The following is a 10,238-nucleotide window of genomic DNA, read 5'->3' as shown; positions in this document are numbered from 1 at the left end:
ACAAAGATGGCATCAACCATGGCTTCAGTCAATTGTTTTTCTGTCTTTTTAGTTCAGTTTTATATTTGTTTAAAGACCACCTCTCCAGAGATTGACTCCTGATGTATGACCATGGTACATGGAGTGGTCCATAGTTGGCTGACCACAGTGCACACAACAGGCCAATGGAACTCCTGATCCATGGCAGACATGTTTTCTTCAAAAAACCCATACATTGTTCAATAGATTCGTTCTCATTACAGTTCTCAATAGGTCTTTTAACAGTTTTCAAAAAGCAGCTCCTCACTGAGACCAGCCACATGACATACCTCTTTTTCAGAAATGTTTTACTCCAAATATTTTTATACACACCTGCTTTTGAGAGTCATCTAGACATTTGTAGGGGAAAAGGCCACCATACGCATCTTCACACAGATTAACATAAATATTTGTACTGGACATTTCAGACCAATATTTAAACGTGCAAATGTGCTTACTAACTCACCATACATAATATTAAAATAAGGCACAAGAGCTCCTTGCACAACCCTTCTGTTTGTTCCAACTCAAGGCCTCACCTATCCACAAAGCTCTTCTTTATAAACCGGATGCTACATTTTTACCAAGCCCTCCATCCTTTAATTTTTAATACATTTGTAACCTCCCTAGTAATAGTTCCCCATATAAAGTTAACTAATATTTTAGTTCTGTATCTGTCTATCTGTATGTCAATCAGTATGCAGGTGTTTAACATGTGCGCAACATGTTGCTCTAGGTATTGAAATGAAAGTAAAGACATTGTTGGTAGTTCAATAATTAAACTCATTCACATGCTATGTAAAAGAAGAACAAAATCACTGGAATAATGTCATTCATTAGTAAACACTTCCACTCAAAACCCAGAATTCAGCACATTTTCTAAAACAAAAAAGGGTGGCATGACAGCATATCATTGTAATGTCCACCAAACACACTTGTTTTCACAGCGAAGTGACATTTTGTTATCTAAACGGACAATTCCACAGAAGAACTTGATCAATAGCTGAAACTCAAAATTCACTTTTGCCTCATCACAAAGAAGTGAGTGAAATCTGTCATCATGGGTTTGCTTTCTTTGGTGAAAGAAAAACAGTCAACATGTTGATGAAACAAAAGACATTGGAACTTGCATCTATGTAAATGTTTCTCTGACGATGACCCATCATTACACTGTCTTTTGTTACGAGCCTTTCACATTGAAATGGACCCTGACTGCAGTGAACTGGAAGAATGTGAGGAGGTGGGAGGTGTTTCTCCTCTTCAAGATAAATGGTGGTGTTTTCACTCCAAATCTCCACTCTGTCCTCCTGCTCAGACTCCAGGACACACCACAGTTAAACTCTCAGGACTCACAGTGAGGGAGGACACACTGTCTTTCCACAGCTCTATCTTCACTTACACACCTCTTCCACCAGGGAGCTAAAGGCCCCTAGCCAAGCTAACATTGGTCAAGCTCCACGTGACACGTGTCAATATGTTGACACCAATGCCTTTGATTGGCTAGAGGGACGTATGACGAAATAAAATCCTATAAATAGGTGTCACTTCAAAAGGCCATTTATGTCTTTTGAAGTGAGGTAAGACAGGATCAATCAGTCTTGATTGGAACAGTACCTTCCAGTACAAATCACCCGTCCGTGCGTGTGTGTGTCCCTCTGAGAACACCTAACATTGGTCAAGCAAAGGCACAGAAGGCCAAAGCTAAGAAAGCATACTCATCTACAACCCTAGTAACCCAGAAGAGGACTATAGAGTTGAATTGATCCCACAACAAGGCCGAAGTCTTAATACTGTAACAATTGGCCACCTTGATCAAATACATTATGTAGCACTAGAGAAAACTGACATAGATCAAACACACCAATCAACTGCTGAAACTGTTCAAGACAATGAAGATGAAGAAGACAGACAAGCATTTGAACAAACCAGTCAATTACGAGGACTCCCATATGACACATTGCTTCAAGAATATTTTTTTTTAGATGCAGACACTACATATTCAGTCGCCCCTGCAGAACACCAAAAACCACGCGCATTCTACCAAGACGACCCGTTCTACCAAGACGACCCGTGCTATTAAAATAGCACGGATCTGCTGGCGGAGACTTGTGCTCCGAGGAGCACATTTTCTAGTTATTATTATTATTATTAGTTGTTTTTGTGTTGTCATTATAAAATGATAATTTTGAACAGTGACCCAGAAGTATATATAGTATAAAACAGGTTAGTCATAATTTTATGCTATATGAACCACTATGTTGACTGGGGTCCCCCCCTCCCTGTTTTCCTCTACACCAAATCTTTCACCAAATTAGCTGGGATCCCCCTGAAACGCCCTAAACTAAAGGACCCCTAGTCTTTTATTGTTTTTAAATTAGAGTCAAATCTGCAGACAGGGATTTATATTTATCTGGAGACTCTTAGGTTGTTGAGACGATACTGCCTAATATAATAACATTTTACATATCCTCTCCTGTCTTTTCAGGATGTGCTGATCAAGGTCCTTTGCACTGCACACAGAGTGGGGGAGTGTTTACTAATGAATGACATTGTTTCATTCATAAATGCTGAGTTTCTTCAACTACCAAACACATGAGATGCACCAAACAGATATCAGTATATCAATCATGGTGTCTCTAGTTAGTTCTTAATTTGCCATATTGTAGATCAGTGGATCTCAATGTAGGGTTTGGGGACCTCCAGAGGCCATTGAATTTACCACACCTTCAGTACATAGACAGTAAATGTATTATGGACCGACAATTTGACTGAATCATTCCTAATAACATAAATATATTAGATTTGGGTTCCAGAGATAAACATCTTGTCAAATGGAGGTTTGTGGTCTAATGCAAATCTAATGTGGGGTCTTTGAAATTAGAGAGTTTGAGAATCACATGTAGATCAACGACAACCAAGTCTAGATTGGGGGATACTTGGAGACAATGACACACCTAAAGTGTGTGTAGATTATCTGTGCTGTGCCAAGTGGGCCGGCCGGCACATTTGAAATGCAAATAAGACAACAATAAGGTGTGTGTGTGTGTGTGTGTGTGTGTGTGTGTGTGTGTGTGTGTGTGTGTGTGTGTGTGTGTGTGTGTGTGTCTTTTGTCTTGGAGTGGAGAAAAACCTCCTCCCACCTCCTCCAATTAACTGCAGTCAGGGACCATTTCAATGTAAAAGGCTCATAACAAAAGACACCTAGATGATGATGGGCCATCATCAGAGATATTTACATAGAGACAAGTTGACAATGTCTTCATCAACATGCTGACTGTTCTTCGCCAAAGAAAGCAAACCTCAAGATGTTAACAGTTTATTTCCAAAGTGATCAAATTATTTTGGTCAATAAAACGGTCAGTTTAGATGATGAAAAAGGTTAGTCTACTGGTATGTGAATAAAATAAAGTGATGATCTGTGTTGTTAATGTGGCAGGATGGGCGTTGGTCCCCACGCTACCCACGGCCCATCCTCTGCCCACTCTATATTCCTGTATAATCATTGCTATAGGCCAGTGGTTCTCAACCTGTGGGTCTAATTTTTGGGATGAAGTCACAATTTAAGGACTATTAAGACCTCGCAATATGAGGCGTTGTGAGCATGTAGATCTGCTGTTTTCACAATATGTATTCATTATAACACAAGGTTCAGAAGCACTGCTATAGACGACTGGGGTCTCTCCAGCTCTTTAGTAAAAACTGAATAAACAAGTGTATTTGGTGAAAATAATTTGAGAAAATTGGAACTACGTATGACACAAGCTGAGGAATTTTATTTGTGGGGTTCCCTCTGCTGATGGGGCTTAATTTGTAACCAACCTGAAAATGTACAGTTTATTAAAGACCTGGAGAGACAGGGAGACCGCTGTTACTGAACAAACACTCTATAGCAACTGCCCCAATCTAAAGACCAGACCGCACCAATGCAACTAGTCGCAACTCCTTGCAACAAGACAGTTTTAAAGCCAGTCCACACCAATGCAACTCTTTGCAACTGCCATTGGGGATAATGATTGCAAGGAGTAACATTGGTGTGGACTGGCCTTGAGACAAACGTGACGAGAATAGCCGATCTACAATGCTCACAATGCGTCACATTGCGACTTGTAGATGGGCTATTTTCAGCAAAGAGATTTGGTGCCGAGCTCAAAAAGGAGCAGACCTTTACTGCTTAATATCATTTCAACACCTCATCTACGTTTTATATATACTTTATTTGAAATTATTCATGGTTTATAATGAATTGGCATTTAGATGACATGGTTATAAGCAATTGCATGCAAAAAATATAGCAAAAAGACTTCCAATACAAAGATGGCATCAACCATGGCTTCAGCATTTTTGGTCTGGAGTCAATAGTTTTTTGTCTTTTTAGTTCAGTTTTATATTTGTTTAAAGACCACCTCTCCAGAGATTGACTCCTGATGTATGACCATGGCACATGGAGTGGTCCATAGTTGGCTGACCACAGTGCACACAACAGGCCAATGGAACTCCTGATCCATGGCAGACATGTTTTCTTCAAAAACCCCATACATTGTTCAATAGATTCGTCCTCATTACAGTTCTCAATAGGTCTTTTAACAGTTTTCAAAAAGCAGCTCCTCACTGAGACCAGCCACATGACATATCTCTTTTTCAGAAATGTTTTACTCCAAATATTTTTATACACACCTGCTTTTGAGAGTCATCTAGACATTTGTAGGGGGAAAGGCCACCATACGCATCTTCACACAGATTAACATAAATATTTGTACTGGACATTTCAGACCAATATTTAAACGTGCAAATGTGCTTACTAACTCACCATACATAATATTAAAATAAGGCACAGAGCTCCTTGCACAACCCTTATGTTTGTTCCAACTCAAGGCCTCACCTATCCACAAAGCTCTTCTTTATAAACCGGATGCTACATTTTTACCAAGCCCTCCATCCTAGGGAGGATACAAATGTATTAAAAATTAAAATGTTTAATACATTTGTAACCTCCCTAGTAATAGTTCCCCATATAAAGTTAACTAATATTTTAGTTCTGTATCTGTCTATCTGTCTGTTTTTTTAACATCTGCGCAACATGTTGCTCTGGGTATTGAAATGAAAGTAAAGACATTGTTTGTTGTTCAAGAATTAAACTCATTCACATGCTATGTAAAAGAGGAACAAAATCACTGGAATAATGTCATTCATTAGTAAACACTCCCACTCTGTGTGCAGTGCTGACAAAACCCAGAATTCAGCACATTTTCTAAAACAAAAAAGGGTGGCATGACAGCGTATCATTGTAATGTCCACCAAACACACTTGTTTTCACAGCGAAGTAATATTTTGTTATCTAAACGGACAATTCCACAGAAGAACTTGATCAATAGCTGAAACTCAAAATTCACTTTTGCCTCATCACAAAGAAGTGAGTGAAATCTGTCATCATGGGTTTGCTTTCTTTGGTGAAAGAAAAACAGTCAACATGTTGATGAAACAAAAGACATTGGAACTTGCATCTATGTAAATGTTTCTCTGACGATGACCCATCATTACACTGTCTTTTGTTACGAGCCTTTCACATTGAAATGGACCCTGACTGCAGTGAACTGGAAGAATGTGAGGAGGTGGGAGGTGTTTCTCCTCTTCAAGATAAATGGTGGTGTTTTCACTCCAAATCTCCACTCTGTCCTCCTGCTCAGACTCCAGGACACACCACAGTTAAACTCTCAGGACTCACAGTGAGGGAGGACACACTGTCTTTCCACAGCTCTATCTTCACTTACACACCTCTTCCACCAGGGAGCTAAAGGCCATAAAGGAGGTAAAAACGTGTCAAATGGAGTCTGTACGGCTGAAGATAAATGAACACATGACGTCGGTGGGAGAGGAGATATTGTGTGTTTTGGACAAACAACAGCGTGGTGCTGATGTTTGTTGTGTGAAGCTTGTCAGAGTGTTTGTGTTGGAGCGCCTCAGTGCGGCTGCAGAGTTCATGTGCAACCTCTTCCAGAGAGAGATAGAGACACTAGAAACTCTGCTGGAGAAACAAAACAAACTGCTGGACATTGATTTTGATATGGACATCGATCTACACACTGCAGGTATGTCTGTTGCACACACAACATCAAACTATACACTGCAGGTAGTCTGTTACACACAAACAACATTAAACTACACATTGCAGGTATGTCTGTTGCACACACAACATCAAACTACACGCTGCACGTTGTATGTCACACACACACACACACACACACACACACACACACACACACACACACACACACACACACACACACACACACGAACACACACACAGCAGGTATGTCTCTTGCACACACAACATCAAACTACACACTGCATGTGTGTCTGTTACACACACACAGCCACAAGCAACTCTTAGATCCTATTTTTTATATCTGGACTCTATAGTTTTAATACCAACCCTTGACAGCCCATACATCCAAACAGAAAAGTCCTATCTTATTGCATTAAACACATTTAAACTCACCAACATTGTAGCTGTAAAGAAATCTTGAATGATCCTCTTACTATCTGCAAAGTTTGTGTTTCATAAAAATCCTCCATAGACATGTTATGAGCTTTTCTGTCAATAAATTCAGTACGTGATTTCCATTTGGTAACTCTAGATGGAGCCGCACCGTTCCCATGTGAATCCTGAGATTCACATCCTGATTCTCACTGTTCTATTATAGCAGCTGTTAATGTTGTTAACATATCGTTGCTGTCGGGCAGAAACCTTGTATCACCATATGTTAACATTTGAAGTGATTTTTTTCTCGTAATTTATCGTCCACCTGGTTTCCACCTGACAGCAACAATATTATACCTACTTGTGTCATCTATTTTAGGATCATACATCTGTTATCAAACTGATTGGCTGTTTCTAATATGCAATAAAAAATACTGCTTGCTGAGGTTCTTTCATTTTGAGATTAGATTCATTATTGTTTAAAAAATCCTTATTTATGTCACAAAGTCCTTATTATTGAAGTCCTTATTTATGTCACAAACTCCGTATTATTACAGTCCTTATTCAAATCAAAGTCCTTATTATTAAAGTTTGTATTAGAGTCTTACCAAAGTCCATATTATTAAAGTGTGTGCTGTATTCCTTCATTCCAGATCAGTGTGTGGAGTCCAGTCTGCAGGTGAAGATCAGTTCTCCAGCCAGGACTGTTTCTATTAAACAGGAACCTGAAGACCACCTGGATCTCAGTAAGTTTCAAGCAAACTCTCTTTATTTATTTTATTGGTGAAAGTAGGCCGGTACTGAGGGTGTAAAGATGAACCGATATGCATTGGATATCGATTTTAGCATTAACAATGTGACTACATTGATGCACGGATCGCTGCATCAATCTAAATGTACCATGAATCAGACGATGGTTCAGTTGTGGGCAAAGAGTAATCTGTTGATACTTATTCCAGCCACAACTCTGCACTGATGTACTGCAGTGGATGTACAAGATTCAAACATTTTATAGAGTCTCATTGTATCTTTTTCGTAGACTTCCTGCATGTCCCTGTGTGTAAAGAGGAGGTTTCCCCTGAAGAGGAGAGGAGACCCAGTCTGCTTCAGGAGGAACCACAACCTCCACAGATTAAAGAGGAACAAGAGGAGCTACTTCAAAGACCAGAAGAGGCTGGTGGGTCAACGTTGACATTACTAGCTGTGAAAAGTGAAGATGATGATGAAAACAGAGAGACAGAGCCTGTAGCCAGCACCTCGACGGAACACATGAAAACACAAGCTGATGTAGAGGACTGTGGAACATCACAACCAACTAGTGATGACCAGCTCCTCTCTTCACACTGTTCTGAATCAGACACTGAAGACAGTGATGACTGGGAGGAGACTAGGGCAGATCAGCCAGCATTACACACACTGAAATTACACAAGACACAACATGTGGGAGGACAGCGAAAGCTGTCCCAAGACCTGAAATCACAGAAACAAACTCATACAGACAAAAAGCCATTTTCTTGTACAGTATGTGGTAAAGGCTTTAATCGGAAAAGTACTATTAAAACACACATGAGGACTCATACAGGTGAAAAGCCCCTTTCTTGTACAGTTTGTGGTAAAGGCTTTAATCACCTGGGTCATCTAAAAACACACATGAGGACTCATACAGGTGAAAAGCCATTATCTTGTACAGTATGTGGTAAAGGCTTTAATCAACAGTGTCATCTAAAAACACACATGATGACTCATACAGGTGAAAAGCCCTGTACCTGTACAGTTTGTGGTAAAGGCTGTGTTAGCACAAGTCATCTTAAAAAACACATGATGACTCATACAGGTGAAAAGCCCTTTTCTTGTACAGTTTGTGGTAAAGGCTTTAATCAACAGGGTCATCTAAAAACACACATGATGACTCATACAGGCGAAAAGCCCTTTTCTTGTACAGTTTGTGGTAAAGGCTGTGTTTACAAGGGTAATCTAAGAACACACATGATGACTCACACAGGTGAAAAGCCCTGTACCTGTACAGTTTGTGGTAAAGGCTGTGTTAGCACAAGTCATCTTAAAAAACACATGATGACTCATACAGGTGAAAAGCCCTTTTCTTGTACAGTTTGTGGTAAAGGCTTTAATCAACAGGGTAATCTAAAAACACACATGAGGACTCATACAGGTCTCCTCTCTTCACACTGTTCTGAATTAGACACTGAAGACAGTGATGACTGGGAGGAGACTAGGGCAGATCAGTCAGCTTTAAACACACTGAAATCACACAAGACACAACATGTGGGAGGACAGAAAAAGCTGTCTCAAGACCTGAAATCACTGAAACAAACTCATACAGACAAAAAGCCATTTTCTTGTACAGTATGTAGTAAAGGCTGTGTTAGCAACAGTCATCTTAAAATACACATGAGGACTCACACAGGTGAAAAGCCCTTTTCTTGTACAGTTTGTGGTAAAGGCTTTAATCAACAGGGTCATCTAAAAACACACATGAGGACTCATAAAGGTGAAAATCCCTATACCTGTACAGTTTGTGGTAAAGACTGTGTTAGCACAAGTCATCTTAAAAAACACATGATGACTCATACAGGTGAAAAGCCCTTTTCTTGTGCAGTTTGTGGTAAATGCTGTGTTAGCACAAGTCATCTTAAAATGCACATGAGGACTCATACAGGTGAAAAGCCCTATACCTGTACAGTTTGTGGTAAAAGCTTTGCTAGCACAAGTAATCTAAACAAACACATGAGGACTCATACAGGGGGGAAGCCTTTAGTTGAAGTTAGTCACACACAGACACACATATGATCATTCAGTCTAATCCAGGATGTCAATGACAAGGATACTAAAGCAGAGGGATCTCATAATCTGACAATATCAACATGACTGAATAAACATTATTTGTTTGTGCATATAGATTTTTGTTTTATATTGTGCATGGATCTTATTTTCCATTTAACATGATGTAATTTCAATTGCTTGTTTTTTATAATCTTGTATTATTCCCTCCAGCCTATAGGTTATTGGTAGAACAACATGAGCACCACTGTCTGTCCACATTTGTCGGGATTAAACGAGTCTTGTTCATTATTATTTTCATTGATATGCATGCATAATGGTGCAGTAAAGTGCTGACAAGCTGCTGGTTTAGTGTAGCTGTTCACTGTGTGTTGACACGTGTGTTGTTTGTATTGTTAAATTATCATAGTACATATTTGGTAGATGTCTGAGACAGCTGACAGTTGACTTAGTTTACTTTTACGGAATTGTTTTTACAGATTACTTATTTACATTTACTCAGTTTTTTTAACTCAAAGAAACACTTTAATACCTGGGAAAATAAATGTTGATAATGTTTTTGGTTGTTTGATTTAATAAAGGTTTCACCACTGTATGTCCTCTATGTGTGCTTTATCATTACAGCAATGTTAGCCTTTATACCTTGTATACTTGTATTACTACAGAGTATATGAGTAAGTATTCATTTTACAGTCTGCATACATTGTATTATTATTATTCATATTTTATGCTGTGGAAACAAGTCCCCAGGACTTTTTTGTGTTATGCTTTTAGCCTTAATGTCTTACAGTAGGTGGCCAGTGACTTTGACCAGTTTCTCTTTCAAAACCTTTGCATCATGCATGTCACACAAACAGAATGCGATGTGTTTTGTTGATATAACAAGTTTGTTCATATAGAGCAGGGGTCTTCAACAGGGGGTCCGGGACCCCTAGAGGGTCCT

Source organism: Gymnoscopelus braueri (genome assembly GCF_963280865.1).
Source record: "Gymnoscopelus braueri genome assembly, chromosome: 10".
Classification (NCBI taxonomy): Eukaryota; Metazoa; Chordata; class Actinopteri; order Myctophiformes; family Myctophidae; genus Gymnoscopelus; species Gymnoscopelus braueri.
This window is presented reverse-complemented; position numbering follows the sequence as displayed.